Raw genomic sequence first — 25512 nt, 5'->3', positions numbered from 1 at the left:
AGCCTTATATGCTGCTGGGGATGTAGACATGGGCTTGTCATACCCAGCATTCCACTAGCAGTTTCAGTTGGTAGGGAGAATGCTTGTCAGTGCAGAGCCTAATTTGGGATTGTGCATGTGCAGCTGTTGGGTGAATAGTCTGGAGGGCGGGGACTATTGAGTCTTTAAACATTTCTATGCTTTTCAGAGGAAGAAGAATATTTTCTTTCTTTGTTAACTTTTTTGGTTTCTGAGACTGAGTCTAACAGTGTAGACCAAATTGGCTTCAAACTCTTGATTGTTCTGCTCCAGCCTGTGGGTTCTGGGTTTACAGATGTGCGTGTCACCATGCCTGGCAAAGAAATTCATCAAAACAACAGCTGTATTTTTATGTTAACAGAAACGTGTTCAACTTAGAAAAGCAGGATCATGCAGTCTTAAGGAGTGTTAGTATTTTGCATGAGTCCATTATTTGCCATACATTATACATAAAATAATTCCAGATTACATCTGACAGAACTTGGTTGTTTTGTTTTTTTGTCAGTCCAAGTGTTGGAGTTCCAGGTGTTTGCCACCCTGCTAGGTATAAGAGAACCTTTAATTCTTCATACTGACCTCGAAAACTCAATTGATAATAACTAAATCTTGTTATTACGCTTCTAAAATGGAGTGAAGGAATAAATACAGGCAATGCCTATTTTTAAACCTAACAGACACCTACCATAGCTTTTATAAAGAGTACATTCTACAAAACAAACACTAGTCTTTATTTCAAAGAGGCCATTTATATAAGACATTTGGTGATGATAAAATTATTGGGTAAGGTGGAGACAGGAGGATCAGAATTCTCATTCTCAAGGTGTATCAGATAGGGAACCAGGAGTTTCAGGCTATCCTGGATCATGTGAGACTGTCCCAGCACCCCCATTGTCCCCCACAAAGGTAGTGGGTGGTCTGGAAGAGTTAGATCGAGATCACTTTTGAATTAAATATTCAAGAAGACAGGCCATAGTTGTGTCCTGGGGGGGGGGGGTCAGGAAGTTGAAGCTGGCTCTGAGACGGGGGTCACAACTACTGCTGGTGGCAGCAGCTTCTAAACCCATAGATCCCCCACTAGCTGTCTCACTTCTGCACTTCTGCTCACTAACTCTAAGGAGCTGCTTAGGCAGAGCCCTGTTTATATTCCACAAGTTAACTCCAAGAAAAATCTGGAAAATGGAGGGGATTTTTTTTGGGGGGGGGAGTTGTTTGTTTGTTTTAACTTTTTTGCCTCTGAAGTACAAGAAGGTATGTCTAGGAGAGTGTGAATATCCTTCTGTTATTTTATTTGGTCACAAGGCTTTGCATGAAGTATATTTTGAAGGTGGTAATATTAAAAACATTTCAACTTAGAATTGATATGTCCTGAAATGTTATACTAAATGTGAACAATTAATTTTGTTGTTTAGATAAAGTGGTTTCTCAGGTCTAATGTTTTCAGTTGGAAATAAGCTAGTGCTTATAGAAACCTTTTACAGTATATTTCCTGTTGTAGTGAATGGTTGAAGTATGCCAGTGCATGTAACTGTGAAATCTTTATTTTCCTGTCTTACTGCTAGGTTTTTAGAGTTGAATTCATGCATACTTCGAATATACGTTTTTTTTTCCCTGTTTGGTTTTGTAACTTGGTTGTAGACTGTGTGTGTGTGTGTGTGTGTGTGTGCGCGCCACAGCTTGTATACACAGGTGAGAGGACAACCTCCGATGTCACTCCCCTCTTTCCATCTTGTTTGAGACAGGGTCTCTTGTTCACAGCCTGTCTGTCTTAGGGAGAAGGGTTTTGAGTGTGCCATAGCAGGCATATGAAGGTCAGAGGACAATTTACAAAAGGTTCTCTCCTTCTATCAAGTGGGGTCTGGGGATGCAACTCAGATGTCAGGCTTGGTGGCAATCACATTGTAAAAATTGAGGGAGAGCATGGTGGTGTCTGGCCTCCCTTGAACAACAAAGCAGAAAGGCAGGAGTCCGGAATGATACCCTTGTGTTTTGAGAAACAAGGTAGAAGAGAAAGAATGGAATAGAATAAGGTGGATGGAATTGAGGTGGGAGAGTGGTAAGGATGAAGTAGAGTTGAGCTGAGCTGAAGGCAGAGGTCATACATCTCGGTGGAGACGTGCTGCCTGTGGTAGGCTGTGTGCGTTCACACTGAAGGACACTAGGGTTGAAGAGCTCTGGGCTGGGAATGTGGGTTTGAGTATCATCAATATACATATGCTCAGTGATTTCGGGGCTGATGGAAACAAGCTAAGGAGCCTGTATGGAGTGAAAGACAGACTCAAAGAACTCCAGTATGAATATGCAGGCAGGTAAAAATCTGCCCGAATTATTTGGCCTGAAGAGGGAAAACTGCCCTCAGCGAGCTCTGCTCAACTTGTCACAATATCTGAAATTCCTGCTAGTACTATTCTTTGGGTTAAAAAACTGTCTTTCTAGGAGTCCCTGTTAAAATGTAGTTCTCTCTGAAGGGCTGAACTTTTAATGTTACTGTGATGGTCATGTTTAAATCGCTAACCCTTATTTTATAATTCAGATAGAAATTTAAGAAAGATTAAGTTTGGAAAACATGACACTGTTTCCAAGCGTGAGATTAAAGAGAAATCTTACACTTGGAGCCTGGGTTGGAAATGGGTAATGGTGAGTTGGGGGAGCAAAGGGATGCTGTCACCACCAAAAAGGGAATGTGAGAGAGCTGGGGAAGCAGGATACTTCGTAATCCAACTCTTGGAAGGCAACGGCAAGAGGATAAAGAGTTTCCAGCCAGCCTGTCTAGTGAGGCATTGCTAACAGAAGAAGGAGGAGGTGAAAGAACATTTCGAAAATAAAATATAGGGAAAATCTGAAGGCATTTAAGTTTTAAACAAGGGTGGCCATGTGATTTATAACTGAACTAGAAATTTAACGTAATTTGTTATTTGACCTGGATATCCTGAGACAGAGACAGGAATGGATGTGAAAACCAGCATAAATTGGGACCTCGATGAATGGCCCTTATACAAGATTATAATAAATCTATTTCATTAATAGCATAATGAAACATTTTGATTTTTAGTTGTTGCATGTCAAGCATTATACTGAGCTAAGTGGCACTGTATTCACTTGATAGTTAATGAAACCAAATGGGGGAGGGTGTACGTGTAAAATAACTTGCTTGCAATTCTTTGTGGTGGACAAAACTGGAAATTATGTTTATTTGACTATTGATACAGTCTAGGTCAACTGTGGTTCAGGCTGACATTAAATCTTCTTTCTGCTGGAGATCCACATTGTTGGGGTTGTCTGTGGATCATCACACCTGGCCTAGCTAACCACAGTTGCTGTGAGTGTGCTATATATTTTAAAATATCCTGACTTTAGTTTGACTAGCTGGTAGTGTGATGTAACATCACATTGTTTGATTGGATAATTACATTCTAGAGTCTTACCTTATGCTAGACCATGCCATAAGCATTTCACTGATATTAACCTAATTTAAACCTCACAATAATTTTATAGATTATTTTCATTTTGTAGTTTAGCAAAATGAGGCTTGGAGAGGGTATGTAGCTTGCTTAAATCAGACCCAGGTAGTAGCTGGCAGAGCTGTTCAGTCTCTAGACCCTCTTTCTTACTGCTGTGCTGTACTTCTTAGAGCCCGCACGCTTCCATCAGGAGTTGTTTCCCTTGATAGGAAAGTCTCTGAACTCTTCCCACAGGTTACGTGGCTTTGCATTCCTACCAGTAGATCATTTTAATAACTCCATCTCATTTCTGTGCGCGATGATTGGCCATTTGCATTCTTTCCCATCATGTTTTGAAACTTCAACAATTAGAAGTAGGTCCCCTCTTTAAAAACTGCCTCGTTTACACTGTCTTCTCTTTTATGGATTTCGAACTATAGAAACAATTCCTAGAAGTAAAACCTTTGTATATATTTCAGTAAACCTACTATATCCAGGAATGTGAACAGCACCAACAGATACAGATACAGCAACAAATATCAGGACTGTAGAGTTAACAGTGTACCACTGCTACATGGTTACCAAATTACTTTTCCTTACACTATTTATGTGAATGGTTATATTCTTTGTAGTTTATTTACAGAGGAAGTAAATAGCAGAGATTCATTGTAGTGGTTGTAGATGTTATAGTGGTTGTTTTTTTCTTTTCTTTTCTTTTTTTTTTTTTTTTTGTTTGTTTGTTTGTTTTGAGAAAGGGGTTTCTCAGTGTAACATCCCTGGCTGTCCTGGAACTCACTCCATAGACCAGGCTGGCCTCGAACTCACAGAGATCCTCCTGCCTTAGCATTCACTATCACCAACAGGCCAGGCTATTTGATTTTTAAATAACCAAGGGAATGGATTTTTTTTTAATTTTTTAAAAAATTTTTTTAATGACAAGGTCTCACTATGTAGCCCTGGCTGGCCTAGAACTCAAGAGATCTTCTTGCTTCTGCCTCTCAAGTGCTGGGATTAAAGGCCTGTGCCACCACACCCAGTTTCTGAGTATTTACAATAATAGAGTCAAGTTCTGCTAATGTGAGTTACTATCCATTTGGGAAAAGGGGGAACTAAGTAAAGAATTTCTATAAGACTTAAGAGTTTGATCAGTTGAAGCTTAGGGCTTTTGAGTCACAGTGGATTGGTACTTAGATTAAAACTCTTCAGAGGGTCTTGTAGTTAGAGTTTTCCTGCCTGGCCCACAGTCAGGACAAATCTCTCTTACTTGCCAGTCCCACAGTTGCTCAGACCCAACCAAGAAAGCACACAAAAACGTATATTGCTTACAAACTGTATGGCCGTGGCAGGCTGTTTGTTATCTACTTCTTCTATCTTAAATTAACCTATTTCTGTTAATCTATACTTTGCCACATGGCTTGTGGCTTACCAGTGTCTTTACATGTTGCTTCTCATGGCGGCGGCTGGCGGTGTCTCCCCCCAGTCTTCTACTTCCCAGAATTCTCTTCTCTCTTGTCCCACCTATACTTCCTGCCTGACCACTGGCCAATCAGAACTTTATTTACACAGAGCGATATCCACAGCACTTCCCCTTTTCTTTTTTTTTTAAGGAAGGTTTTAACTTTTACATAGTACAATTACATATAACAAAACAATTATCAAGCAAGAATTACAGTTACAATATTAAAGAAGATATTCTATCTATCTTATATTTATGAGTCTAAGGTTTTATATCTAATGTATCTTTTATCATAACTGAGGAAATTATAACTATCTAATATAACTATCATCAAAGACCTCAGAAGGATATAATATTACCTGAGAACCGGGAGAAGGATGCAAGCAACTTTCGGGAGTCTTGCAGGGTAGACAGAGACAGCTGGCAGCCTGAACAGTCACCTAATGTTCCTTTGTAATGTTGGGGCATTTGTCTTCAGCCCACAGGGCTAGAGTCTCTCGGTCACTTCTCTTAGTGTCCTGTAGAATGTCAGTTTCCTCTGTGAAGCAGGAGCCTGAGGACCATTTTGTCAAGCAAAGTTCAGTGGTCATCTTTCTATGGGTCCTGCATGTCCAGTTGATCGAGCAGTCCAGGCAAGAACAGTTTCTTGCCCAAATGGCTCTTTTTGCCAAGGTGAAGATAAACTCCATATGAAGTGTCTTCGATGCCCATCCTCCTCTCTGAAGTAAATTGGTGCTGCCAGGAGCAGACATGTCTCACTGTCCAGAAAGTCTAAATTTTAAAAATATTTTAAATGCCATATTCTGTAGGTCTTTGAAGTATTTGAAGATTACCTATCTATCTGAAATATTTCTGTGTATACCTAGAAGACTTAACTAACATGGCTATGAGTATGATTATCATAGATGACTAATTATTAATCTATTTTAAATTATCCATTACAATTTTAAATGAGCTGTACAAGCATAATACCTTAAACAAGAGTAGAAATATACACACAGTATAACAAAATTAACTTTAAGTTTGTATCAATAGACTAAAATCTATACCAATGTAAAACATTTTAAACAAGTTGTTGCTCTTTAGAAATAAGTTCATTAATCTACCCTTTCATCCTATCATATCTATATCATATCCCCTTTTTATCTTTAGAAAAAGATTGCATTTATAATCAACCTATTTTAAATAAAATAGTGGTTTTTCTCTGTCCCACACCAGAGGGCTCTTCTGATTTGGGACACAAGAATCTCTTAACCTTTTCCTTTAGCAATATGTCTGGGTTTAGAGAAGGAGTGAGCCAATTCCTTCTCCAAAGCCAGCTGGGAATTTGGGCGTAGTTTCTCTTACTACTTTCTGCTGGAGGCGGGGGCTGTATCTTAAGGGGACATAAAGAAAATTTTAGGATTATGAAGTAGTCCGTGAGGGTAAACCTCTGAGCCAGTTGCCTTGAAACCATTCTGGATGTTGGATCATCTGGGCCATGGTGTCATCGGAGACCTTTCAGGTGGTCTTGGCTGATCAAACCTGATGTATCTTAATCTGGAACAAATCCACAGCCTCTGGCTTTCTGTGGAAACAAAAGCAGAGACTCCTTTCCAAAGCAACATATCCTTATATCCAAATTTTGAAGTCAAGTTACCTTTAAAATTTACATATTTATTTAACTCAACAGTTTTTACGATCAAATCTTTTTTTTTAGTTAAAAATCCCAAAGACAACATAAACCAGATTCTCTGTGTAATATCCATCTTTGTAAGACTGAAATGCCGCTGTGGCTGCTGGCTCCGCCCACCTCAGTTTCCCAACATGGCGGTGGTACAGTTTACCGCCAGCTCTGGGTCTGGAGCCATGTGTACCATCAACTATCAGAAGCAGTTCTATCAAAGCAGTGCATAGCCCAGAAACCTTTTTTTTTTTTTTTAACTAGCAAAGGCTAAATCCACCATGCAGCAGAGTAAAGTGCCGCTTGTAGATTCCTCATTCCTGCTGCACTGCAGATCAGACGCACACGCCAGAAACCCGCCACTGTAGCTCAAACTGGCAGGCTGCCGCTAACTTGAGAGGGACAGCTAGGAAGCTGTTTTTAGCTCCATTTTAGAATCTTTTTTCTCAGGTTTTAGGTGGAAACTCTTGCCCCACGTTGGGCGCCATTTGTAGTTAGAGTTTTCCTGCCTGGCCCACAGTCAGGACAAATCTCTCTTACTTGCCAGTCCCACAGTTGCTCAGACCCAACCAAGAAAGCACACAAAAACGTATATTGCTTACAAACTGTATGGCCGTGGCAGGCTGTTTGTTATCTACTTCTTCTATCTTAAATTAACCTATTTCTGTTAATCTATACTTTGCCACATGGCTTGTGGCTTACCAGTGTCTTTACATGTTGCTTCTCATGGCGGCGGCTGGCGGTGTCTCCCCCCAGTCTTCTACTTCCCAGAATTCTCTTCTCTCTTGTCCCACCTATACTTCCTGCCTGACCACTGGCCAATCAGAACTTTATTTACACAGAGCGATATCCACAGCAGGGTCTGAGGATTAGCAGGAATCATAGCTGGGTGTCAGTGGGATCTAGTCACGCTCCACCATCCTAATGACCTGATAGTGGATACCTGAAGCAGGACATTTGCTTTCAGGCAGTGGTGACACAGAGAGTGAGTTCCCCTCTCTCATCATATCTCTCTGGATGCTGGAGGACACTTTTCACTTCTCTGTAACTGCCTGAAAGTGTCCAAAGATGTCAGCTCATTAAAGATAATCCTTCCTTGTTCATGGCACTCAGATGGATACCTTGGAAAACAAGTCTCTGTTCGGAGAGCACTATGATCTCAAACTCCACTAGAGAGGTAATGCAATGTACTCTGTCTCTGTGAACAACAGGCACGTGGGGACAGTGGCATGTAATGTGCTGCAAAACCACCACCACGTGCCTGCTCTTAAGGTAGATTGTGGCTTCATGGCTTTTCAGGGGTTCTAAGGAGAATCTAGTACATGCCAGTCATGGGCTCAGAATGTTCTTTGGGTGAGTACATTAAAACGTGGTTTTAGCCGACAGTGAGATGATTTAATTAGAAAACAACAACAACAAGAAGAGACTGATTCCTACCAAATGTAATAAGGGACTAAGGGACTATATTGACTAGAATTGAATGAATAATAGTCTATTAAATTACCTTTTTATGAATGCTCAATTATATTAGGATCCAGTGCTGTTTTAGCCCATGCTTTCTTTTTGAGCAGCAATTAGTGTTTCTGATACTTAGCATTATATACATTTCTGATACTTAGCATCATATACATTTCTGATACTTAGCATTATATACATTTCTGAAAGCCTTCTGAAAAGATTGTGACCATGTGTCAAGCTTAAATGCATTGAAGGATCCAGCTTTCCATGTAAATCAGTCTTGCTACTAATTATCAGTCTACAGTGATTTAATTTGTTTTAAACAGAATAATTGCACATTTTAAAAGTGTGCAGTTTGATAAATTTTGCCATACATACATGCCTATGAAGGGATACCATACTCAGCTACTGGAAACCTGAGGCTGGGAACAGACAGTGGACCAGAGCTTGCCTGGGGTGCTCAAGACTGTGGTATGACCTTAGTACCACAGATCCACTGTAACAAAAATATAGTTGAAAATATCTGTCACCCCAGAAGTTTGCCTCTAGCCATGTGTAGTCCTCTTCACACCCATTTCCAGGCAGTTGATACACCTGTTCTTTGTTATAAAAAATAATTCGTTTTTTCTTTCTTTCTTTCTTCCCCCTTTTCTCTCTCTCTCTCTCTCTCTCTCTCTCTCTCTTTCTTTCTCTCTCTCTCTCTCTCTCTCCCCTCCCTCCTCCTTCTTTCCCTCCCTCCCTTCCTCTCTCTCTCTTTCTTTCTTTCCCTCCTTTCTTCCTTTTTTTTTTTTTTTTTTTTTTTGAGACAGAGTTTCTCTAGTCTTGGGTGTCCTAGAACCCACTCTGTAGATCCACCTGCTTCTGTTTCCTCCCGGGTGTTGGGATTAAAGGTATTTGTCACCACTGCCGGGCTAATTTTTGTTTTCTAGAATTTATATAAATGGATTTTATAGGATACTGTGTGTCTGTATAGACATGTATTCATATGCATATATGTTTGTTTCCTCACAGTGCTGGAGATAAAATTGGATTTTATGTATGCTTGCCAAGTGCTATGCTGTGGACCTACACACTCAGTCTGAGTGGGTTTTTGATGCAGCATAATTATTTTTTGGTTCATCCATGTTGATATATGTATAGTAGTTAATTATTTTTGTGTGGGGTGTGTGTGTGCGTTTATATGTATGTGCTTATTCATGTGTGGATATGTAAAGGCCAGAGGTATGTTATCTTCCTTTGGCACTCTCTAAAAATTCTTTACATTTACTTATGTATTGTGTGGGGGGGTGTGGGGGGCGGTGTATGGGTACATATGTGTACATGTGTGGATGTCAGTTGGCAGTTTGAGGCACCATGAGGATCTCTGAGTTGAACTTAGACTTGACAGCAAGTGCCCATACCCAGTGAGCCATCCCACTGGCCCCCTCCACTGTATATTTTGAGACAGTTTTCCAGTGAACCTGGGGCTTGGCATTTTGGTTATACTGGCTGACCAGAAAATCCCCAAAATCCACCTATCTTGGCCTCCTTGTCACTGGAGTCACAGATGTGTACCACTGCATCCAGCTTATTATGTTTGTGCTGGGCATCCATACTCAGATCTCCATTCTTGTATGGCAGGCATTTTACATATTAAAATACATGCTATATCTCCACAGCCCCTATAGTAGTCCATTCATTGTTGCAACCAGGTATGTTCAACCTAGTTTTGTATGTTGACCTCTGCAGAGTTCATCCTTGAGAGCCAGGTAGCTAAGTTACACACACATACCAACACATGCGCACACAATCTCACATGTTTTAAGTCAGTTTACAATTTTGTATTGGGTTACATTCATAGTTACTCACACATGTGGTGCATGGCTGCAAATGCCTCTCTGAATGAAGGTGTACTCCTGTTTGTCATTCGCCTATCTATAGGCAGTTGAAGTTGCTGTTTAATAAGGGAAAAGCTTTGGGCAATAAAGCTGCTTGAGTAAAGGATGATTTTTATGAATTAGCAATACTCACAATCATAAAAGATCCAGAGAGTTTTTTCTAGTTGGGTACTGAGTGGTTATAGTCAAAAAGGGGAAGTAAAGTAAGGTTCATCTCTTTCTCTACCCTTTTTGGGTGTGGTCTGATTTGTTGGCAGCTGTGCTCGGCTGAATTTGGCTACTTGTGATTGGGAGAGACTCAGCTGTTTATTCTGACAGTCCGTTAGGTTTTCTCTTTGTTTACATAGTGAGTTAGGTTGCGTTTCATTAAAAAACTTAATTTTATAAACTTTTAGTTATAAAAAACTTGAACATAAATAAAAACATCACATGCCAAAATTAACCAAAAAACCAAAACAACATACAATTTAACATATTTCATAGTATAGAAACTCAAAGTATAGAGATAGTCTCAGGTCAGTGGCTTTCTGCTTACGCATTTTATTTTCTGTTACAAATAAATTGCTATAAATAGTTTTACAGATGTACATTTTTGCTTCTTAAGATAAATACCTAGTAATGCAGTAGCTGCATTGTATGACACTCTGTGTGTGTCTTTTTCTCTTCTTTCTTTTTCTTTTTTTGGGGGGAGGCGTGTATGTGTTTTAAAGCAACTACAAAATTTAAAAAAAATGGTTGAGTAATTCAAATTTGTACCAGCAGCATTGGGAGGACACAATTAGTTGTTCCTATCTTTGCTGTGTTCTTGGTGCTAAAGATTAAGCTGGGGCCTTGTGCATGCAAGGCAAGCAAGCACTCTACCAACTGAGCTACACCCAAACCTACCATTATTAAAAAAGTTGAATATACAGACAATTTCAACAAATCAGTTGATGCTTAGGGAGGAATTGCTCTTTGTTTGAATGGCTGGAATTGGAGGAGAAGGAGGCTGGAATTAGGGGGTGAAGACATTGGATAGTGATGACATGACTTACAGTGTGGTCCCCAAGATGAGCAAGAGTGAGAAAGACTCAGTCTTTCTCAATTGAGCTTATGCATGCTAGATTTGAGGCCTGTTGTTTGCTTAGTATGTTAAATGTTTATGTGTTTATTTGGATATTTCTGTAATGAAGACATAGCTTAGCTTTGATATAGGCTTGGTCACATAAGTACTGATACTCAGAGCTCAAATCTACAGGTTTCTGACTCAAGCTTCATGTTTTTATCTCATGTTATTTTATATCACTAAGTCAGAAAAATATGTTTTGACTTTGACAGTAATACAATGTTCCCCGTGAGCTATTAAAAATACATACCAGAGTTTGAAAGCTCAGATGCTTATCGGGTCCAGGCAGGTAACTGTGAACTAGGTTACAGTGGAGAGAGTAGCAGCATCTGGAGAACCATAAAGCCCATGCCCATCCATTGGCTGTTAATCCAATCTATCAGTGCTCCATGCAGGAGCACTATCTACAAGAGAGAGCAGAAATCTGAATTTTTCTTGTGAGGTCTTTAGATTTGTCAATGGAGGAAGGTGTTCTTTAACACAGTGTGTAAGCCAACCTTGTGTGTGTCCACTGAAGACTTGTTACCTGGCTTCTGCTCAGTGGGACACCTTCGGTATAAGTTGTACCTTGTATACTGTAGAAGCAACGATCAATTTATATGATGAGAAAAGGGTGGTAACTTTGTGTAATAAGCATGTTACAGGCATTGAAAAGTAGGTTGTTTGTTTAAACATGGTGCTTAGTGAGTCTAGCATTTGAATTTAGTTTTCATGTTGTATTGTTTAATTATATAGAGGGAGGAATTCCTACCTGGCACTTTTGCCTCCTAATTGCATGCTTTCATTTGCAGATAGGGCCAGTTTTGAGTGAAACTAAATGAGAAGAAATCTTCCAGGAACAACTTCTGCTACTGAGTCTGCAGTCACCTGTGTGTGTGTCTTATGGAATAGTCTACACTCAGAGATACTGAATAAGTGGCCCCATTGATGAGTGGTAAGTCTGTAGCCACTGGTGGCTAGATATTGAAGTGATTGCCACAAAAATAGTCTACTTTCTTCGTGTTGTTAGCACTCACCATTAATAAGGTCATTTTGTCCGAGTCCAGAGTGTGGCTTTTTTCTTCAGGTTAGCACAGCCTTTCCATTGCCCATGTGACGGTCACGACAGTTGTTTGACCAGTTAGTCACAGGACATTCCACGTTTTACCAATAAAAGTAGTCAGTAATGATTATCTCCTCTTCAAAGCCATATTAGTAGCCTAACTCTAACCATTAAAAATCTACTGGAAGCTGGGCAGTGGTGGCACACACTTTTGATCCTAGCACTCGGGAGACATAGGCAGCCTGGTCTATATAGTGAGTTCCAGGATAGCCAGGACTATACAGAGAGACTGTGTCTCAAAAACAACAACAACAAACCAAAAACATGTAAATTTTCCTCTAGCCAGGACCATATTTATCCTCTCTTCATCGTATGTTCCAGTACATAAAAAATGAAGATTGTTGAGGCCCCATCCATCACAGTCTCAGGATTAGAGGATGCACACATCCCTTCTGAGAGGAAGGAATGGTGTTTCCCAGCATACAGTCAACACTGGCAGGGACAGGGAACTTAGAGAGTTCTAGAGATTCTTTTGGCTATACATTTTAAATAAAATAGAAATGTAGTTCTCTAAAATAAGGAAGGAACTTAAAACTTTAAAATCTAGCATTTAAAAATAGCATGTACTGATTAAGGCAAAATCTATTAGAAAAAAACACAGAAGTGTTTTAAAATTCCTTTGCAAATACTGAGAGTGAACATTTCATGTAGAGCTTGACAGCTGCAAGTTGAGGAAAATCAGTTGTTTAACATGCATTTAATCATATTTCTTGTATCCATGTGTGTTAAGTACACTTGTTTGATTACGACGGATAAAATGGCAGTAATTGCGCTTTAGAGCTGGGTGTGGTGTCTCTCTGACCTGAAGTGCATGCTGTGTAGTCAAGTCTCAAGGGAGTGTGCCCTTCACTCTTCCTGCTTCCTTACACTGGAAGTGTATCTATCACTGGGGAACAGACTACAGTGTACTTCAAGGAATGTTTCCAGCCTAAATTCTTGTCCCTAATTCTTGTCAATGCTATTCTAGGGTTCTTTGTGCCACAAGAATCCTAGTGTCCTACCAACATTGACAATACTGTTGAATAAAAATCTGGCCTTGGTTTTTACTTTGCCTTTGAGTATTTGTCTGTTTACATTCAGTTGAAAATAATTAATCTTTATAGATTTACATTAATGTTTCTTTAAGATAAATTCACTCATAAATTGTTTCTGATGAGCAGGGCCAGCAGTTGTTAAGAATTTTATTGAGAGAGCCAAAGGGCATGTGTTTCTAATGAAAATGGAGGAGAGTAACCCATCCATAAAATTCTCTTCCAAGCAGCTTTACTGTTGTCAGTACAATAGCAAAGTGAGCGAATCCTTTCAGCTTCCCCATTTTTGTTGGTGAAATTATTATTGGTTGTTGTTACAGAGCTCTGAGTCTTATCCCCAAGTGCTTACTGACTCTTGAGAAGCGTTGTTTCTTAAGTCACTCTTGACCACAGCGCTGATTTTACACTCATCCTAAAATAACCTGCTAGATGTTAATTTCGCTGCTGTGCAGTGCTGTCTGTCAGGACTCCTTGTCCTGAGGCTGAGTGTTGTCTTCTTTGTCTTGCTGTTTAAGTTGGCAGAGAGGGACGTCAGTGGTTGTGTGCCTTGGGAAGGGTGGAGCACAGTCCTCCCTCACTGTGAGTTTTGAGAAGAGATAATGAAATCCTTTATGTCCTTTCGCATAGACCAGCATTTCAAAGCCTCCATTTTAATAAGAATTGGTTGTGCAGCTGCAGCCCTGGCAGCAAGGCCTGGGCGAGAAGAATGGAGCAGCACTCCAGCAACAGGGCTGCAGTGGTCCCCTGTGGAGCTGTGCCAGTGAGCAGATGAGAACATAAAGCCTTTCATAGACATGAGCCCAGTACTTCGTGTTGGTATACAGGATGTTGAAATTTTCCACATATATTTTATAAAAGCTATCATAAGCCATTTATTCATCAAGAGTAGCTATGTCATGTTCTCTGAGTATATAAAAAACCCTGTATATCTTTGTAAGTTAATATTTCTGTGAATTATATCTAAAATGTAATTGTTGTTGCCCATTTTTGGTGAAGTCCAGGTATTTTGAAAACATGATACCAGATACATCAGATGTTTTAAAGACAAAATCTGTTGCTAGAGAGATGGCTCACTGGTTAAGAGCACTGGCTGTCTAGCAGAGGACCTTGATTCTGGTCCCGGCACCCACATGGCAGCTCACAGCCATCTGTAACTCAAGCTTCAAGAGATCCAGTGCTTCTTCTGGGCTCCATGGATACCAGGCACATGTGGTGCACACAAACATATGCAGGCAAAACATTCATATACATAAAATAAAAATACCTTAAAAAATAAAAACAAGATTTTAGGTTTGTTTTTAATACTGTTAGATTTGAAATGGCCATCTTATTTTCATATAAATTCCTGTGATTGTTATACTTTTACAGTGCTTTTAGGCAATACAGTTTGTTAAACATATTCTTTTAATACCAACATGGCTGTAAAAGCTGTCATTAAGCCATAATTAAACAACTACCTAGCCACTTGACATTAAATTGTACCTGTTTTTTAAAATTCTGTTTTAAGAAGTATTTCAATAAAGAATTTTCGTGCATATAGGTTTTTCTTTCTTTTGAGTTCTTTATAGATTACTAATTGTGAAAATTTTAGGTTCCTTTCATACAAGGACTGAAACATATATGTGGTTGCCAGTGTCTTAGGTACTCTCTTTTTCTATTGCTGTGATGAGAGACCATGACCAGAGCAACTTATAGAAGAGTTTGTTTGGGTGTTATGGTTTCAGAAGGATAGAGTTCATGATGTGGGGGGGAGTGAATGGAAAGTAGCAGGTGGCTGGGGCAGCAGCTGAGATTCACATCTTGAACCCCAAGCAGTAGACAGAGAGCATACTTTGAATGGCACTAGTCTTTTGAAACCTCAAAGCCCCTCAAAGACACACTTCCTTCAACAAGGCCACATCTCTTAATCCTTCCCAAATAGTTCCACCAACTGGGGACCAAGTATTCAAACACGAGCCTATGGGGCCTTTCTCATTCAGACCAGCATAGACACTTTCCCTGTTCCCTTCCCAAAACTGACTACTACCACACTTTAAAATAGAATAGTTATGAAATGGTAGTTGCTGGGTTTTGTTAATTATTTATTTTATGTGCATTGGTGTTTGCCTGCATGTATGTCTGTGTAAGGGTGTCAGATCCCTGGAACTGGAGTTTACAGACAGTTGTGAGCTGTCATGTGAATGCTGGGAATTGAATCCTGGTCCTCTGGAAGAACAGTGAGTGCTCTTAACCACTGAACCATCTCTCCAAATGCACGTGTGCGTGTGTGTGCAGGTTGTAGTTTACTAAAAATGGTTTAATTCTCTCTCTCTCTCTCTCTCTCTCTCTCTCTCTCTTTTTCTCTACACACACACACACACACACACACACACACACACACACACACACACATATATATATTTGGTTTTTTGAGACAGGGTTTCTCTGTAGCTTTGGAGGCTGTCCTGGAACTTGCTTTGTAGACCAGGCTGGCCTCGAACTCACAGAGATCCACCTGCCTCTGCCTCCTGAGTGCTGGGATTACAGGCGTGCACCCTCACCGCCTGGCTTAATTCTATATTTAAGCACAGCATTAAAAGAGGTGTGGAGAAATAGAGGAGTACATTCCCATGGGTTTCTCTAGAGAATCTCCAATTTCCATTTCTTTAATTAGAAGCGGCGAACATTTTAAATTTGTCATTTTCTCCTGTGAGTTTTCACACTCAATTCTTTTTTTCTCTTCTCTTGAAAATCCATTAGTTTTATTTTTAGCTGGTACCTTCAAGAGTCTCTCAAAAGCTCAGTTTCCATTTAGTCTTCATATATATAGTTTAACGTGTTTCAGGTTGTGTTATAGCCTGGACAGAGCAGACCCAATGCGGTTACAGACTCCTGGCAGGCCCTTGAGTCTCCTTTTCCCAGCACTCTGCCTACCCTTCCTGCTGTGCTGTGGATCCCCCTGCTCAGGCAAGCCAGCCTTGCCTGGCCTCTTGGCTCCAGGAGCCAGTGGTCCATTTCATTGTTTGATCACAACAACTGCTTCCAGTGACCATGTCAGACTAGGTATCTAATCAAAGTGCAGCTTTACGTTTTTACTCATTTTTATTACCGTTAAGTTGTCTTTAGCCCTTTCCTGCCCTGTATAGGACTCCCACCAACCCCTTACCCCCAAACAGGGTCTGTATACAGATCCGACTGGCCTTAAATTCTGACTCATCCTGACTCTGGCCCGCAGGTACTGGAATTACAGGCATAGACTACCATATCCATCCAGCCTGGTTTTTTTGAATGGTTTAAAAATTTTTAAAAATCAGTGATGTTAGTAAATTTCCTTGTAAAACAGAAAGCTCTTGCTATATTATAAACACCTCCCAAAGGAGAAAAACAAACATTTGAATGTTAATCACACATGACATGTAATGCACTTTGACAAAGATTATCCTCTTATTTTAATTTTCATAATTCTAAGAGGCAAATACTATCTTTACCTTAGGAATGAAGAAATCACAATTCAGATACATCATACAACCTAATAAAGTCTAGCTCAATGCTACCTTAAATTATCATTATATATGACATGGTGTGTCTACAACAGTCTGTCTAGATGGAGGTCTTCTCTGATGGAACCTCAGAGTTATTATTCATGTGATTTGAACTTTAATCTGCCTCCGTCAGGGACTGTGAGGCAGGTGCTCATGCTATCGTAGTTTCTACTTCTGTAGCTTAATGATTATGCTGAACCTGTGGGCTGTTTTTATGCTATAAGGATCCTGGCTGAGTCCTGGTACTCTGGGTAGAGTTTCCAAAAGTGAACTGCCACTTCAGCAGACAAGTGAAATGGAAGCTGACCGACCCATAGTTGGCTACGCGATACATTATGTGCAGTATGGCTACTGAGTAACTGTTCAACAATGTCCAGTACTATAGAAATCCAAGTAATTTTTTTCTTGATTTTCAGTAAAACATGAATCTCTGTGTTTTCTAGTGTGTGTGTGTGTGTGTGTGTGTGTGTGTGTGTGTGTGTGTGTACATTTGGAAGCCAGTGGAGGATGTCAAGTGCCCTGCTTTCTATTTCTCCCTTCATCCCTTGAGGCAGTCTTTCACCGAACTTGCTGTTTTTCAAGGTTGGCTAGTCAGCAGACCCTGTCGTTTGCCTGTCTCTACTCCCCACAGTACATGGACTACAGCTCTGTAGGCCTTTTCTGTGGGTGGAGGGCCTCATGCTTGCACAGCAAACACCCTTACCCTCTGAACCTTCTCTCTGGCCCTAAAAATGATTTTCTTTTGGGGGACAGGGTCTCACTATGTAGCCCTGGCTGGCCTCAAGTTCACAGTCCTCCTCGGCCTCTGGGGTGCTGTCACTCTTCTGATTATAGGCATAAGCTGTCACACCTTCTTCATATATTAGTGTCTGTCTGTCTGTCTGTCTCTCAGAAAAGATTTAGAAGTCACACTAAACCAGATGCCAGGCATTCTTATCCGTTATCTGTTTCAACTGTGACATTAATTTTGGTAATATAGTTTGATGCAGATTTTTGTTAAAAACATATAACATGCCAGGCTTGGCGACACATGCCTTTAATCCCAGCACTTTGGAGACAGAGACAGGAGGATCTCTAAATTTGAGGCCAGCCTGGCCTACAAAGTGTGTCCTAGGACAGGCTCCAAAGCTACACAGAGAAACCTGGTCTTGAAAAAGCAAACAGACAAACACACAATGGAACCCTGGTATGGTGAGTGTCAGTAGTCCTAGCTACTCTGAAGACAAAAAGGTGGAACTGTCACTTGCCCCCAGGAGTCCAGGCTAGCCTAGGCAAGACAGACTAAAGAAAGCCTCACAACAAGGTAGGAAGGAGGGACAGTGAGAGGTGGGGAGGGTGGGGGGAGGATAGTGAAGAGGTTGAAAGTAGGAGACTAGAGAGATGGATGACTGGTTACAGAGGCCCCCTAGCACCCATGTGGTAGCTTACTACTATGTCACCCCAGTTCCAGGGGACCCAGTGCTCTCTCCTGACCTCCCAGGAACCAGGCATGCTAATGGTGTACAGACATATATATTCAGGCAAAACACGCATAGACATAAAATAAGTAAATCTAAAAATATTTTTAAATAGAAACAAGTTTTAGAGAACTCCTTATAGAGTATGGTGCAATTCTATTGTCATTGGCACCAAGCACTAGGAATGAAGTGTAGACCCAAGTGCTCTTTGTCTCTGGAGAGTAATCAGAAGCAGTACGAAAGCTGTCCTCCACCTTGCCTGTTTACACCCGATAAGCCACTGCAGTTTGGGTTCAACTGGTTTTCCCATCCCGAGGGACTGATAGGGACTTCTTTGCCTGGCCAAGAAGCATGGATTACACATACAGCTCATTTGCTAAGCTGACTCTGTTATGTCCTCTCCTGCTTGTAGACGTTTCAGAAGTAACTAGATACTGAATGTCATTCCCTTCTAAACCTTTATGCCCCTGACACTCAGAGCCTTTTGTTTTAAGAGGAGAAAACCTGGCAAATCAATTTAGTATACAGTTATGTTTTATTGACACTTACTGATTGATAATCAAATAAAATTACTAGTTCAACTATCTACTGAAAGTTCTCTGTTGTAAACAGTATATGTCATGGACATATAAATTCTGTATACATTTAAACTGTTTTGGAGAATATTAGGACATTGCTATAATTGGTTTATTTTTTTCTATACCTTGATATCAGTTCTCTCTCTCTCTCTCTCTCTCTTTTTTTTTTATTTTTTTTTATTTTTATGTGTTGCTCCATCTAAGAGGGAGCCTAACTAGAAAAGTCTTTTCTACACGCTGCTCAGGTTAGCACTAAAGAGGCCTGTCTCTGTGTGAAGAGAAAGAAAAGATAACTAAGGCAGCAACAGTAACATAACAACAATAATGGAAACCAGTTACATGGAGAGTTGGTCAGTGTACACTGCTCTGTAAACTTCCCAAGCACGCACATTCCTAGGCAGTTTATAATTACTCGCTGAATCCTCACCAAGAAGGTAGAGACTAATGTGTATCCATTTCTAGAACAGCAAAACAGGATGTACAAAGGTCAAGTATTCTGCAGTTCTGAGTCAATTGTTTGTGACAACATCTTGATGTGTAGCCCAGGCTGGCCTCCACTACAGGCATGTGCCCATGGCCAGCTGTTATCACTCTAAACCAGCATTCCGTACTGCCTTTCTAACCTTTCCTCTGCATATCAGTGTCCAGTATGAATGGGTGTGTCCTGTCCATGTGGAATAATAATTCTAAACCACAGAATTAAATTAACATTTATACTTGAACTTAGTCGTTTTACCTTGTGGCTGTCTAAACAATAGAAAATGCAAACTACTCTTTAGGGAACACTAGGTTTACACAGGAAAAACAAGCTGCCAGTCACATTAATTCACAAAACAGTTAAAGGAGTCAGTCAAACTTTGCAGTGACAGACTGATTCTCAAGTGTATGTGGAAATAGAAGGAGTCTAGAAATTGATGGAATTTGAAAACTAAGAGTAACATAAGGGCACGTTCATTCCCAACTGCAGATCTTAACGTTAGTGGGCTAGAGGTGCAGGGTGGACAAATAGACTACAAATCGGATTATAGATACAAAATTAAACCTAAGAGTTCTAGAATAAATAGACAGTCTTTGTGATTTTGAAGAGTATACCGAAATTCCTGTGGCAGAACACAGGTCAGAAAAAACACTTGATGCATCAGAGTTCTTGCAAGCTAAACTCCAAAAGACAAAGACCAGAAAAAAAAATTCATGTATGTGGTAGACAAGGGACTTGTTCTAGAATGTATAAAGACCTTGGTTTAATTAAAACAGAATTGAGATTACAGCAGTAGAAAATAAGTAAAATATAAAATGGGCACCGGGGATCTGGAGAAGCCGCTCAAATTGGCCTTCATGTGAGGCAGTTCCTGAAGCTCCGGTTACAGAGCACTTGCTCTCACACGCACGTGCTCCACAGAGACGCATCCACATAGTTAGGAGTGATAAAAACGCACACCAGACTTGGTGGGCGCACGCCTCTAATCCCGGCACTCGGGAGACAGAGCCTGGTGAATCTCTCTGAGTTCAAGGCCAACCTGGGCTACAGAGTGAGTTCCAAGACAGCCAGAGCTACACACACAGAAACCCTGTCTTGGGGGTGGGGGTAATCCATCTTTTTAAAATGGACAATAGATCTGAAAATACAGGCCCAAGGAAGGTGTGTGAATGTCAACAAACATGAAAATATTTAATGGGGTTAGAGAAATGGCTTAGCCAAAAGTGCTTCTGTTTTAGAGAACCTAAGTTCGGTTCCTAGTGGCTCATAACATGTAGCTCTAGATCCGAGGGGTCCGCACATACTTGCACACATCTAGCATTCACTCACTGACACATACTCATAAATAAAGATAATAAAATCTCTTTTAAAAGGAAATATCATTAATATTAATTAGTTACCAGGAAAGTGCAAATTAAAGCCAGAGGGACATTGCTTTACACCATAATGACTAAGGTGAATGCTGACCATAGAGAGTGGCAGGCAGGATGTGGAGCAGTGGGTTCTTACAGGTGACTGGTGGGAAGGTCCAGTGATAAAACCAGTTTGCAAAAGTGATGGACAGCTTCTTAGAAAGTGAAACTCATACTATGCTTAAAATATGATGCAGGATTTCCATTCCTCTGTGTTTCTCAAAGAAATGGAAACTATCATCACAAATACTTACCTGTATATGTACTTAGGACTTACATTTTTAAAAAATTACATGTATTTATTTGTGTGTATGTGTGTGCACATGTGTATATGGTGCCCACAGAGGCCAGAAGAGGATGCTGGATCCCCTGGAGCTGGAGTACAGCAGTTGTGAGCCGCCCAGTGTGGGTGCTGGGACCTGAACTCGCAAACCATTTCTAGCCACCGAGTCTTCTCTCTGGTCTCATTAAATACTGAGCCTAGCCTGTGTGGTTTATTTACATGAATCGGTGGGAAAGTTAGACACTAGTCATTCAAACGTGAGAAAAACACCGTTTCCATATTCTTCTCTGTACCTGTTGAGACTAGTTCAAGTAGCAGTGGCTTCTTTGGGATTTGGTTAACCACATAGAAGTAGATCTGTCAATAAGTACAGTTTGATACTCCTCCAAGAGATGTCACAAATGAGTTTCAAAGAATCATTTCAAGCTGTATGTGGTTGCTGTTCCTGTAATCTTGGCATGTAGGAAGTGGATCAGAAGCTCCAAGCCATACTTAGTGAGGTTAGTGGCACTTGGACCATGTAAGACTGTCTCAAAAGACTGAAAACGAGGAGCTGGGGAGATGGCTCCATCGGGGAGGTGTTTACTCTGCAAGCATGAGGACCCAAATTTAATCCCTAGCCTCTGTTTAAAAGCCAAAGGACATAGTAATGTATGCTTGTAACCCCAGGTTACAGGCTGAGTGAGGATCCTACCCTTTGGGCTCCCTAGCCAGTGAGTTTATGAGCTCCAGGTTCTATAAGCTACTATACCTTAAAAAGGGGGGTGGGGAGGTGGAGCATGAGTAAAGGCACCTGGCATAACTTGACCTTTCCCCTAATGTGGAAAATAAGGGGCTGGGGAGATAGTTTAGTTGTTAAAGCAAGGACCTGAGTTTGATCTCCAGAACCCACATTAAAAATACAAGGTTAGAGAGAGGGCTTGAGAGCTAAAGAGCATTTGCTGCTCTTCTAGAGGACTCAAGTTCAGCACCCATATTGGGTAGCTCACAATTGCCTGTGCCTCCAGCTCCAGGGGATCCAATGACTTTCTGGCCTCTGTGGGCACCAGGCAGGCATGTAGTGCACATACGTACATTCAAGCAAAGTACTCATACTTAAAATAAGTAAACCTTAAATATATATGTGGGCATTGTGGCACCCTAGTACTGGGGTTTGCTGTCCAGCCAGCCTAGTCTGGGGGGAAATTCCAGGCCAGTTTGAGACCCTCTCACTCACACAAAAAAAGGGTAGGTAGCACCTGAGGAATGACTCTGAGCTTGCCCTCTGACCTCTGTATGCTCATCCATCCACACAGCATGCATCCACACTCACCCATATACATAATGGGAAAAACAAACAAACAAACAAACAAACCTGAAAACAAAAACATTTCAAAACTAGTATGGGACAGTTGGTGTTCATGTTGCTGTGAATAAGCTGTATTGATAAATCATATTTGTCATTGATTAATAATTTTGTAATTATGTAGGAAACACCTTTGACATTTGGTAGGATTTAGACTTCCTTCTCCCCTAAATTTACCCAACCCTTCAAGGTCCCTAGTAAAGGTGCTTATTTTTATTTGATTCTTTGCATTTTTATTCCTGATCCCTATCAGTTCATTATGACCATTTACTGTTGTTACTTATATCTTATTTAAACTTTTGGTCATTTAAAAATATGCAGAACTAGGTAGGTGGCTCAGTGGTTAAGAATGCTTGGTATTCTTAAAGAGGAATTGAGTTTGGCCTGCACCCATGTCTGGTAGCTTACAACTACTTGTGTAACTTCAGCTCCAAGGAACCCATGCTGTCTTCTGGCCTCTGGGCACCAGGCACATCTCACACACCCAAGAGGAGAGGAAGAGGGACTGGAGAGATGGTTGGGGGTTAGGAATATTCACTGCTCTTTAGAGAACCCATGCTCAGTTCCCAGCACCCACGTGGCAGCTTGTGACGTTTGTAACTCTAGTTGCAAGGGGTCTGATTCCCTTTTCTGGACTCTATGGCACCAGTCATGCACATGGCGTGTATATACACATGCAGGCAAAAAGCTATATACATAACACATTTTTAAATTAAAAAATAAATCTTTAACTATATAGAGACGTGTGGTGTGAAAGTATACTGTTTAACAGATACTTTTGTAGCTAACACCCAGGCTTAAGAGCTAGAGCGTGGCTGGGGTTGTACTGTTGGTACCTGCCTGGCTTTCATTCCATCCTAGCTGGGGGAGGGAGGGTAGAACATTGTCAGCGTTCCAGGCGTTTTTATGCGAATTTTCCTGTTTGGAATCCCGCCCTTGAGTGCCCTCCTGGCTGGCTGTGAAGAATTTTACTTTGACCTATTTTTGTTTCTCTAGACAGAGATTGTTTAAACCATTTTTTAAATTTGTGGCAATGGTTCTCTGTGTGCTGTCTTATGTAATGCTTTCCAAGAATCATCCTATTCTATAAAGCTGTGATTCATTGTTCTTTTGTGTGAATATGCCATTTTCATTAGTTTCTCCCCTTGGGGCTAGAGAGATGGCTCAATGGTTAAGGATGCCTATAGTTCTTGCAGAGGACCTGAATTCTGTTGCCAACACCCACATCGGGTGGCTCATAAACTTCTATCTACCCACCCACCCCACCAACCCCCACCCCATAACAGCAGAGCTAGGGTGTCTCTGACACCCTCTTCTGGCCTCTACAGATATTTGCATGCATGTGCACATGTCCCAACACAGACACAAAGAAAACTGAAATAAATCTTTTTGTTTGTTTGTTTGGTTTTTGTTTTGTTTTGTTTTGGTTTTGGTTTTTCGAGACAGGGTTTCTCTGTGTAGCTTTGGAGCCTGTCCTGGAACTCACTCTGTAGCCCAGGCTGGCCTCGAACTCACAGAGATCCGCCTGCCTCTGCCTCCCGAGTGCTGGAATTAAAGGCATGCGCCACCACCACCTGGCCTGAGATAAATCTTTTTTAAAAATTGTTTTTCTTCTTAAAAGGCTTCTAAGCTATTTTTTAATTTACAGTAAAACATGGTAGTGTGTGCTTGTAGGCCAAGCTACCTAGGAGGCTGAGACCTGAGAATTACTTGAGGTTAGGAAGTCAGAACTAATCTGGGCAGCATAGTGCCATGCCAGCTCCAAAAGAAGCAAAGCTGTTATTGTTGCTTTATTCTTGTATTTGCTGTTTGGATAATAACTAAGAGCATACAGTATGCAGTTCCTGTATATCCAGCATCTAATTTAGCCCTCATTTTAGATCTGGATACTGAAACACATCATTCTGTTTTATACCCGAAAACTGATGGGTGCCAGGGCCTGTCACTTCTTCATATTAGCATTTCTGAAATTACTGCAATATTCAAACTTCTGAAAGTCTTTGGATAGCTAGAGGAATGTCACTCTGCACTAATAGTATCTAAACTTGGCTTTAAACAGAGCACATATCACATATTTTTATTTCAAAGTCTACATTCTGAACTTTGGTGCAGTGCTATATAAACTGAGTGTACCCAGTTCATGAACTGGGTACAGTTCTTCCTTCTCTAAGATGAGGTCTTAGGAGAAGCTGATCAAGCTGTAGACTAGTCTAAATGTTGACTTATGTGTGGAATGTGCTGAGCTGTGTAGCTGTTAGAATGCTGCTCCCTGGACATAGTTGTTTTTTTTTTTTTTTTTTAAGTATAAGGGGTTTGTTTTGATTTGTAGTTTGTTGAGAGGTCTCATGTAGTCCAGGCTGGCCTCAAACTTGCTTTATAGCAGAATGTCACCTTGAACTCTTGATCCTCTTCAGTATAACAATACTTGGTTTTAAAAAGTATAAGATTTTGAAAATGAATTATTTTAAGGAACTTTCAGCTCAAGTGAAAGTAACTATTAGTATAGTAGCAATGTTGAATTTGTTTTTTGCAACAGATTCAGTATTCTTTGAAGATATTTGTATATAAATATTTTAGGTTTATACACCAGAAATCTAAAAGTACAGTTTAATGAGGAAAGCAAGAAGATGGACATTTCCCAAGGCATCCATCTTAGGAAACATCTTAAAGTCCATTGTTTACTTAACAAATAAAAACTATGGGGTTGCGAACATCTCTTGGTTTGAAAATACATTCCAGCAGGTTTATTGTGTTGTACAAATGTAGAGTTCACAAATTGCTGTGTTTTAATCAGTTGTTCTTGAGCAAAAGCATTGTGAGTTTTTCCTTCTCCTTCCCCTTTCCTTTTCCTTTTCCCCCTCTTCCCCATGGCTTGGAACTCCTGGAAATGCACCTGCCTCCTGATTGCTGGGATTAAAGGCATGTGCTACAATTCCCACCCAGCATTGTGAATTCTTGAAGTAATATATGGGAATGAAAAGAAATGTGGAAATGTGAAGCAAATTTGAATTTCAGGAAATGTGGGTTCTTGAGCAGTTATTATAGATGGTAAAGTAAGAAGCCATGCATTATTTTAAACAGAGCATCCAGTGAAAGCAAACAAAGGCAAAACACAACTGCTTGGAATGTGAAATTAATATTTGCAGGTAGGTTCCAGCTGTTTATATATAAATCAGACAATGTGACATACGTGGACTAAACCAAATGGCAGATATGGAAATGCTAGGGTAACTGTGTGGCTGCACCACAGTGAGCAGTGGGGGTGTTTGCACAAAGGCAGGCTGTCTTCAT

At 40.5% G+C, this 25512-nt stretch overlaps 1 protein-coding gene across 2 annotated transcripts in view; it reads left to right on the top strand.

Annotated features, from left to right (window-relative positions):
* Positions 1 to 25512, top strand: part of Cdc42se2 (CDC42 small effector 2) — a 77417-nt gene that overhangs the window by 26702 nt on the left and 25203 nt on the right. Inside the window, exon 2 of one of the 2 annotated variants that reach the window (XM_036197681.1) lies at positions 11806 to 11948. The exons of the other annotated variant lie outside the window; for it this stretch is intronic. The gene's annotated coding sequence lies outside the window, so the exon portion shown is untranslated. The remainder of the gene's footprint in view (positions 1 to 11805; positions 11949 to 25512) is intronic. 2 annotated transcript variants of the gene reach the window in all.

The sequence above is a fragment of the Onychomys torridus genome, chromosome 8, assembly GCF_903995425.1.
Source record: "Onychomys torridus chromosome 8, mOncTor1.1, whole genome shotgun sequence".
Taxonomy (NCBI): domain Eukaryota; kingdom Metazoa; phylum Chordata; class Mammalia; order Rodentia; family Cricetidae; genus Onychomys; species Onychomys torridus.
The sequence above is the reverse complement of the archived record's forward strand: the minus strand, read 5'-3'. Positions and strand labels throughout refer to the sequence as shown.